Source organism: Schistocerca americana, chromosome X, assembly GCF_021461395.2.
Source record: "Schistocerca americana isolate TAMUIC-IGC-003095 chromosome X, iqSchAmer2.1, whole genome shotgun sequence".
NCBI classification, from domain to species: Eukaryota; Metazoa; Arthropoda; class Insecta; order Orthoptera; family Acrididae; genus Schistocerca; species Schistocerca americana.
This window is the reverse complement of record NC_060130.1, coordinates 483,110,613-483,121,246: the sequence shown is the minus strand read 5'-3', so window position 1 is coordinate 483,121,246 and position 10,634 is coordinate 483,110,613. Positions and strand designations below refer to the sequence as shown.

At 42.3% G+C, this 10,634-nt stretch overlaps 1 non-coding gene across 1 annotated transcript; it reads right to left on the bottom strand.

The window, feature by feature from the left end:
- Positions 1-4,068: 4,068 nt before the first annotated feature.
- Positions 4,069-4,142, bottom strand: Trnat-ugu. Its single transcript has one exon. It is a non-coding gene; the product is annotated as a tRNA-Thr (tRNA).
- Positions 4,143-10,634: the final 6,492 nt, after the last annotated feature.

Below are 10,634 nucleotides of genomic sequence, written 5' to 3'. Positions count from 1 at the left end.
GTTGTTGCAATGGAACACACGCTCACAAAGAGGCGGGGTAGTGACACAACGTCATGAGCCTTCAGAGCTGAATGAGAATTGCAATATTTTTTCGAAGAGAAGGACGAAAATTCTTAGTGTCTATTATGCAGTCGCATACTCGCCGGGCACCGCAAATTTGCAATAGAACGGCATTATAACACCACACACAAAGGACTTAATGATTTAGTTGGGTTGATAGATCAAACAAGTTGGCGGAATTAAGAAGACGTAGTGTTATGCAGCGAGACGGACCGAACGCGAGTACCACTTACAAATCTTTGTGTTTCTGATGTTTGTATTTTTATATATTTGTCGTTAGAATTCGAATTTAGAGTTCACTCAATTTTTGTTTCCTTTTTTTAGCCTGCAACCTGTCTTTAAGATCAAGCTACGAAGTAGCGCTCATAATTGCAAGAGCGAATAAGCCTTTCAGTGATGGTGATTTCATCAAGGAGTGTATTGTTGAGGCGGCGGAACTCTTGACGCCACTGGAAGTAAAGACGTTTAGTGAAATTAGTCTTTCCAGACAGACAATAGCTCGCCGCATAGCTGGTATGGATGAACGGGCTACAGGCAGATTCCATGTTCCTAGATTTCCGGAAAGCGTTTCACATGGTGCTGCACTGCCGACTGTTAACGAAGTTCGGAGTAAACTGAATAGATTCTCAGATATATGAGTGGCTCGAAAACTCCTTAAGTAATAGAACCAGTTCGGAGTGCTGGATGGTGAGTGTTCATCAGACACAAGGGTATTGTTAAGGGTGCCCCAGGGAGCTGTAATAGGACCGCCCTTACTCTCTAGCCTATACATATAAACGATCTGACAGACAAGGTGAACATCAATCTGTGACTGAAACTGTTGTCGTTGACTACAAGACGATGCAGGATGACTTAGATATAATATTTATTTGGTGTGATGAATGACAGCTTGTTCTATATCTTTAAAAAATTTAAGTTCGTGCAGATGAGTCGGAAAAATAATCCCATAACGTTCGAATGTGGAATAAATAATGCGCTAGTTGCCATAGTCATGTCGATTAGATATCTACCAGCAACACTGCGAAGTGATATGAAACTGAACAAGGTCGTAATTACGGTAGTACGGAAGGCGATTGGTCTACTCCCGTTTATTGGGAGAATTCGTGAAACATGTAGCTCTTCTATAAAGGAGATAGCGTGTATAACACTGGCACGAGCAATTCGTGAGCGCTCCTAGAGTGTCTCGGATTCCCACTAGATCGGATTGATGTAAGACATCGAAAAATTGAGAAGGGTGCTGCTGGATTCCTTACCGGTAGGTCCGATCAGCATATGAGTATTACGGAGATGCTCTGTGAACTCAAATGGGAATCCCTGGAGAGATGACAACGTTGGTTCCGCAGAACAGTATTGGGGAAATGTAGAGAAACGCCATTTGCCGCCGACAGCAGAACCATTCCACTTTCGCCAACGTTTACTGGGTGACAGATTTAACAAGTCCTCGCCTTTTCGTTATGCTGAACCGCGAACCTCAACTGCCTGTTATATTGCGTAACATACAACGAGACGCATTGCTACAAGCATCCTGTTGACTCATATATGTCCCTATTGTATCTTACAGTAAACTAAAATAATATGCCAACTGGATCTAACTTGGAAGTTAACAAAAAAAAAAGAATCTGAAACAAAATCAATTTTACAGAAAGGTCGTTTTATTCAACTATAAAATGTGGTGGGAAGACATGTCATTTACCAGTATCACAGGCAGTAATACCGACGTTTTACTTGAAGAGAGCTTTCTATATGACATAATGTAAACCACGTAAACGGACTTACTAACTGAGCTACTATTATATTCTCTCCACAGTGTTATAAACTCTCCACGACCGACACGTGCTTTTGTACATCGCTGTGATCACAGTGTCATTGAATGGAAACAACAATACGACTTCAGATTCTGCATTTCAGACACATTACTTGACATCTTCCACAAACTGGAATAAACCGTTGTAAACACCAGATGTAATTCCGTGAATTAGGCGACGGGTAGCGAACAATTGATAGTAACTATTGCTTGTAGTTTCTGTCACCTTCATCGCACCTGAATGAGCATATGGACGTTCGGTGCATCCCAAAGGTGCCAATAATGATTACTTTGGAGAAGGATCAGACAAAAACCGTAAGCATGTTTCTTTATCGCTATTAACATGATTTTATGTCTATATGCGAATAAAGTTATGTCTAAAGGTAGTCCTCACAGTCATAGTACGATCCAGGCAAATTTTTGCTGTTGTTCTTAATAAGCAAACGTATAACTAAACCAAAGCCTTTGAACTGCTTTACCAACATAACGGCCACTATTCGGTGGTGTGACGGACAAGAGTGATCCTGCTTTACACCCTGTGTTACAAATCAATATAGGCCACAAATTCCGACCAAATTTCGGCCCGGCAACATAACAGTTTCCACCATCAGGCGGCAGGACTGCGACAACTATTTCGTTCTTACTCTGAATCAGGTTTCAACACTTACAGCAGTCGTAGTAAGTAAAATTTTAATCTAAATTTTTAATTTAAATGTCAAAAAGATACAACCTAGCTGTGATGAGACTAATTAGCATTTTTTACAGATACATTACTACCGCAGTGACCTATCGGACATCGTGGATTAATCTGGAAATAACAGTTTAAGGTAACCCAAAGAAAACTGAACCTATGAGTCGCAGTTAACAGTCGTTATTAGTTTTATCAGCAATGCGTCTAGAAATCGCAAATAATTGAGAGACGAATTTTCTAATTTCTGAAGTCAGAGTGGCAAACTACAGCCAGCTAACTGTGATTAATTCCCCCAAACTAAAAATGTTGATAATCGATTTTGAACCATCGTAGCAGCACCTGTCGATACAAATTTGGCATTCCATTATAGTATTTAACGATAATCAATATCATATTTGGACCTAACACAGTACTGACACACGATTATTTGAAACGACAACTGAAAACACTGAGTTCTGCTAGAAACATATGCTTACTTATTAACTCTGACCTGCTGACGTAACAGTAGTCAACAAACACAAATTCAAATGGTCCCCATCCATTTTATAACGTTTTCGTTGCATTTCCATACGCCGTTCAATATGATTTGGCCTTCACAAAAAAAACGCATATGTAATTTTACTGATGAATCACAATGCCTACGAGGAAATTCCTATGCTATAATAGTATTAATTTCGTATGGATCACCTCTTACGACTGGACACCACATCAGCTAATTGCGTATCCGAACCCACTCCAACTATCCAACCAGGGAAATGGGACTGACAGTTTAACATGGAATCCGAACCACATGTCGTTTCTGGCGACATTCTCACATCGTTGAGAGGTGAAGGATAGGTTAAAGCGATTACTAAAAAAAATCAGAGATCCAACAGCGATTCGACCCTGACATCTCTCAGTTTCCAGGCACACGCTCTATGCCTAGACCACCAAACCCAGTGTATTGTTCTAGTCATTCACGGTATCGTTCTGTGACCTTGAAAGGAAACTAGCGAAAGAAAAATACAAACCGTGTAGCACCAAATGTATTTCGCGAAGCCATCTGTTCGGAAACGGAAAATGACTTTTAAAATATCTTACATTTCAATAATCTCACAAAAAATTAATTTCGGGTACAGGAGGTTTCATTTTCTGTGGCATCCACATGTGTCATGGTCTAATGTAAACCGGCATCAACACAGTTACTAGCGGGATACATCGTTATTTCAATGGGTTTCGAAAGAACAGTCAGTCATTGTGTACTTAACTTGGCTTTACCAGAACTGATGAACCTCTTTTGGTGGGTGTTAAACTTTGTAGCTCTGGTGAGAATCGATCAACAGAGCTTCAGGTACTGAGCAAGAACCAGTCCACCAGACCGTCCGAACCCACAAAAAGTATGTTCACGAGCACAGACTTGTCCACGACCGACTTACATTGAAATTGGTGATCTCGTAGCTCTCGAAGAATGAAATTCAGACGATTAGCTGCTTACAGGCGTTGATAAGTATCAAGGGGGCCAATTGAAAACGTGTGCCCCAACCAGGACTCGAACCCGGGATCTTCTGCTTACATGGCAGACGTTCTACCCGACTGAGCCATCGAGGACACAGAGGACAGTGCGACTACAGGAACTTATTTCGTGCACGCTCTCCGTGAGACCCACATTTCCAACTTATTGTCCACACACTACATTCGTAATGCCCCTGCCCACATTAATCATTACTCGCGACAGTCAATCTACCGATTCCCGTAGAGTTTGAGCAATGTGAGTGCATCCGCACTGAAGAAGATCATTGGCCAGTAAGCCTTATCTATATGATGGTATCTGTTCTTCCGGACATGTCCGAAAGAACAGATACCATTGGTGATCTTGCAGCTCTCGAAGAATGAAATTACAATTACAATCGGTAGGTTGACTGCCGCGAGTAATGAGTTAAGTGGGCAGGGGCACTAAAAATGTGTGGACAGTAAGTTGGAAATGTGGGTCTCACGGGGAGCGTGCCAGAGATAAGTTCCTGCAGTCTCACTCTCCTCTGTGTCCTCGAAGGCTGACGGATAGAGCGTCTGCCATATAAGCAGGAGATCCTGGGCTCGATTCCAAGTCGGGGCACACGTTTTCATCTGTCCCCGTTGATATTTATCGACACCTGTAAGCAGCTAGTGCTCTGGATTTCATTGTAACTTCATATACCGAAATTAGTCGAGAGTTCTTGCCCACTACTTCCTCTAGTGTTGAAACCGCATTACGACAGCTAAAACTATTAGGTTGAAACCCTTACTAGAAAACAATATTCCAAAACCCTTTCCTCGTAAGAACTCGCGGCTGCCTGTGCTGATCAAAACCATTGCTGGTCAAGAGTTTCCTCTAGATGCAACAGACGACAGTCAGCAGCCACAAGCCTCCTAACACCAGCCAGCATGCGTCCGAATCATCGCAACGCTTCGCACGTAACGCCTATGATCTACAGGGCACGTTACAGCATTCGAATTGACTATTTATTATTTTGGTTTGACTTTCCACATTAAATATCTTTCAAAAACAGAGAGAAGCCCAAGCTGCGACCGCCTGCAAAAAAAGAAAATAAATAGGTTGGTGGATACGTTCGTGACCTTTTCGTTCGCCGCGTTGTCACGTAGGTATGAGTGTATTTATTACCTGTCTTCTTTCTCGCAGTTCTGGCAATTTACTTGCGGTGACATGCTGAATCTTGCAAAATTGGTGTTTAAGAAGAATATTTTTCAAGTGTTAGAAAACCGGCCAGCAAATAGAAAAAGTCTTTTAACATTTGTAACAATTTGTTCGCTTAGGATACTGACTAAGCATGGGGTAGAGGGGATTAGTAGTGGATGCAGCTCGTGACAGTTCTGCTGGTTCAAGAAGAATTCTTTTGGTTTGAATTTTTATTCGTCATTTTCAATGGACACGTTTCAAAAGTCAAAGAGAAACGGATGGTATGATTATTTAATGTCTGATCGACAATGACGTCATTGGAGGTGAGGCGGGAAGGGTGGAGAAATGAATTGGCCACGTCATTTCATACGAATCACGCCAGCATTTTCCTTAAGCATTTTAAGGAAATCATGGTAAATCTAAGTCAGAATGATTTTAAATTTGGCTCTATGAAATCCTGACCGCCAAATTAATTACTCACTAGAGTACTATCGAAGTACTGTCGAAGTACTATCGAAGTACTGTCAGACGGATTTAAACAGTACGGGAGAATGTATTGCTAAGGATAATTTTAGATCTCATTTTCATTTTGTTTCAACAAATAAACGGGGAAACGTTGTAAAGTAGGCACTGTATTAATTCAAATGAATTACAACCTATCATGACATCCTTACGAAGAAAGTCTTTTTGAATAAAACAAAGTAACCGTAACAAAAGCGTGCCCATTTTGTGACGAAATAGCAAGATAATACGCACTTTTTTTCCCTAAACGGCCTATGTCTACCTGCAGGCCGCAATCATAGTGAGACAGTGTTACAGAACTATCATGAAACAACGAAAACTGAGCAACAGGAGTAGGCACATAACAAAATGCAGTTAACAAATTATTCAGAGGCACTATTAAGGCACTACAAAAGTGTATTCACAAGAAACTAAAAATCATCTCAGCAGAAGCAGAAAAAGGAGGCATTAACAAGTGTGCAAATCTGCAAGAATATCACCTTTAGATCTACATGGTATTGAGTCAAGGTAGTGAGAAAACGTATCGGGCAAGACGTTTTCTGAAGACTTCCTTACTCCTTGGCCAAAGATATTCTGGAATGTTGCCACGTATCAAGCTGGCGACGGGATAAATAGTATTTCCACAGCTGAACTCTTTCTGGAGTGTCCCTTACTTGGCGTTTCAGAGATGTGGTGCCGAAGGCCGCCGAGTTGGCCAAACAAATAGGCTAATGAGTATTACTCGCATTTCTGCAACGAGGATTTTGATATAAAGCATAGTTATAAATAATTTTCAGTCTCGCCAAATACAAACTGAACACTACAAATGAAGATCAAATGGAATTAATTGCACAGCAGTACTGTTGAGTAGCATTTGTAATTATTTTTTGATCTCTGTGTTAGGCGTGCTACTAACTGAAAACCTCATTCACCAGACATAGTTCATCAGCAGCCATTCAATGTTTCATTATAGCCCACACTTAACCTTTGACTGGGATGGGGTTTCTCTAATATATGCTTCGACAGCTCTGAATCCCACGCACTACGCAGGTGTCCCATCTTAGATCGTAGATATATTGTTTATGTATCTAGTGTTATCTTATATGAATGTAAATTCCAGTAGGAAGTAAATCTTTTTGTATTGGAACTGTTGTAGAGTGGCCTAACAGTGATAGCACCTTTCGTGGTAGATAAACAAATTTCTTTGATAGCACATTAGACATAGAATTTCATTTGTGAAAGGAGAAAATACAAAAATACATCAAATACAGCTTAAAATAATAATATATTCGACAATAATGGGACTGACAGAAAATATAAATAGGCTGAACAGAGTGGATCAAGGAAAACTACGTAGATGAAGAAGCATATTAGACTGTGGGGAATAAGCCAGCTATAGTAAAATTAGGGCGACCTTTTGAAGAAAATGGAAGCAGTTGTATAAATATCAAGAGCTCAGACAGCAAACTAATGTGTACTAGGCAAAGTAGGGAAAACTGAAGGGTGTAAGGAATACGCAGATGTGATATACTAGGGAAATGAACCTGAAGATAATAATATTATACTAAGGGAAGAGGAAGTAAATTATGATGAGATGGAAGAAATTATGTTGTGAGAAGAATCTGATATAGCACTGAACCAAATAAGTCGAAACAAGGCATTTGGAGTACACGACATTTTCTGCAAGTTATTCGTATTCTTGAGAGAAAATACACCACAAAACTATTCCACCTGGCATGCTAGATATATCATACAGGCGATATACAACCATATGTCAAGAAGAACGGAATACTTCCGATTTATAAGCTGACGCTTACTGACAGATAATAATATTACCGAACTATGGATCTGGTAAGAGATGGATGAAAAGTACTGACACGAATCACTTACAGAAGAATGTAAAAACGGGTAGAAGCCCAGCTCAGGTAAGATCACTTTGAATTCCAGAAAATTTTAGGGACACAGGCGGTAGTATTGTACCTGTACTATAAGATGGACTGAAGAAAGGCTGACGCTTACTGACAGATAATAATATTACCGAACTATGGATCTGGTAAGAGATGGATGAAAAGTACTGACACGAATCACTTACAGAAGAATGTAAAAACGGGTAGAAGCCCAGCTCAGGTAAGATCACTTTGAATTCCAGAAAATTTTAGGGACACAGGCGGTAGTATTGTACCTGTACTATAAGATGGACTGAAGAAAGGCTAACTTACGTATATACAGGGTTATTACAAATGATTGAAGCGATTTCACAGCTCTACAATAACTTTATTATTTGAGATATTTACACAATGCTTTGCACACATATACAAAAACTCAAAAAGTTTTTTTAGGCATTCACAAATGTTCGATATGTGCCTCTTTAGTGATTCGGCAGACATCAAGCCGATAATCAAGTTCCTCCCACACTCGGCGCAGCATGTCCCCATCAATGAGTTCGAAAGCATCGTTGATGCGAGCTCGCAGTTCTGGCACGTTTCTTGGTAGAGGAGGTTTAAACAATGCATCTTTCACATAACCCCTCAGAGAGAAATCGCATGGGGGTAAGTCGGGAGAGCGTGGAGGCCATGACATGAATTACTGATCATGATCTCCACCACGACCGATCCATCGGTTTTCCAATCTCCTGTTTAAGAAATGCCGAACATCATGATGGAAGTGCGGTGGAGCACCATCCTGTTGAAAGATGAAGTCGGCGCTGTCGGTCTCCAGTTGTGGCATGAGCCAATTTTCCAGCATGTCCAGATACACGTGTCCTGTAACTTTTTTTTTTCGCAGAAGAAAAAAGGGCCGTAAACTTTAAACCGTGAGATTGCACAAAACACGTTAACTTTTGGTGAATTGCGAATTTGCTGCGCGAACGTGTGAGGATTCTCTACCGCCCAGATTCGCACATTGTGTCTGTTCACTTCACCACTAAGAAAAAATGTTGCTTCATCACTGAAAACAAGTTTCGCACTGAACGCATCCTCTTCCATGAGCTGTTGCAACCGCGCCGAAAATTCAAAGCGTTTGACTTTGTCATCAGGTGTCAGGGCTTGTAGCAATTGTAAACGGTAAGGCTTCTGCTTTAGCCTTTTCCGTAAGATTTTCCAAACCGTCGGCTGTGGTACGTCCCTGCTTGCTTTATTCGTCGACTTCCACGGGCTACGCGTGAAACTTGCACGCACGCGTTCAACCGTTTCTTCGCTCACTGCAGGCCGACCCGTTGATTTCCCCTTACAGAAGCATCCAGAAGCTTTAAACTTCGCATACCATCGCCGAATGGAGTTAGCAGTTGGTGGATCTTTGTTGAACTTCGTCCTGAAGTGTCGTTGCACTGTTATGACTGACTGATGTGAGTGCATTTCAAGCACGACATACGCTTTTTCGGCTCCTGTCGCCATTTTGTCTCACTGCGCTCTCGAGCGCTCTGGCGGCAGAAACCTGAAGTGCGGCTTCAGCCGAACAAAACTTTATGAGTTTTTCTACATATCTGTAGTGTGTCGTGACCATATGTCAATGAATGGAGCTACAGTGAATTTATGAAATCGTTTCAATCATTTGTAATAGCCCTGTACTGTTTGTCTGTATTGAGAAATGGCTCTGAGTAATATGGGACTTATCTTCTGAGGTCATCAGTCCCCTAGAAGTACTTAAACCTAACTAACCTAAGGACATCACACATATCCATGCCCGAGGCAGGATTCGAACCTGCGACCGTAGCGGTCGAGCGGTTCCAGCCTGTAGCGCCTAGAACCGCTCGGTCACCCTGGCCTGCGTGCATTGAGAAAACAGTCAACACCGTTAACTAAGAGACACACTGATAACAGGGATAAAATACAGTGAACCACAGTTTATTAACACCTTATATACACGCAAATGGCTCTGACCACTATGGGACTTAACATCTGAGGTCATCAGTCCCCTATATACACACACAAAAAAAGTTTTGCGTCACCCCAGTTCCCAGAACTCCTGAAGATAGACGTTGACTGTGGATATTGTATCACAGACACAGTCCCTTTGACTGTTCAGAGATGACACTAAACCCGCCCAAAGATGTAAACAATCATGCATGAGCAGCGCCTGTTAGACGGAGGGGGTCCGATAGCCGATCAGTTCCAGTCATTCCACTAGGAAGGACGTACACGGCTCGTGTTGCCTGCAGTTCAACCATGCCTAGATGGTCAATACCGCGGTGCGATCGCGCCCGCTTTGTTACTTTTTGCCAAGAAGGGCTCTCAACACAGGAAGTGTCCAGGCAGTTCGGAGTTAACCAAAACGATGTTGTTCCGACATGGAGGACATGCACGACGTGCCTCGCTCAGGTAGCCCAAGGGCTACTACTGCAGTGGATGACCGCTACATGCGGATTATGGCTCAGAGGAACCCTGACAACAGTGCCACGATGTTGAATAATGCTTTTCGTGCAGCCAAAGGCCGTCGTGTTACGTCTCAAACAGTGAACAATAGGCTGCATGATGCGCAACTTCACTCCCGACGTTCATGGCTAGGTCCATCTTTGCAACCACGACACCATGCAGAGCGGTACAGATGAGCCCAACAACATGTCGAATGGACCGCTCAGGCTTGGCATCACGTTTTCTTCACCGACGAGTGTCGCATATGCCTTCAATCAGACAATCGTCGCATACGTGTTTGGAGGCAACCCGGTCAGGCTGAACGCCGTAGACACACTGTCCAGCGAGTGCAGCATGGTCGAGGTTACCTGCTATTTAGGGATGGGATTACGTGGGGACGACGTACACCGCTGGTGGTCATGGAAGGCGCCGTAACGGCTGTACGATATTTAAGTGCCATCCCCCTACCGATAGTGGAACTAGATAGAAAGCATATTGGCAAGGATTTCGTCTTCATAAACGCATAATTCGTCGCTCCCCCCCCCCCCCCCTCCCGTCGTGCACACCTTGTGAATG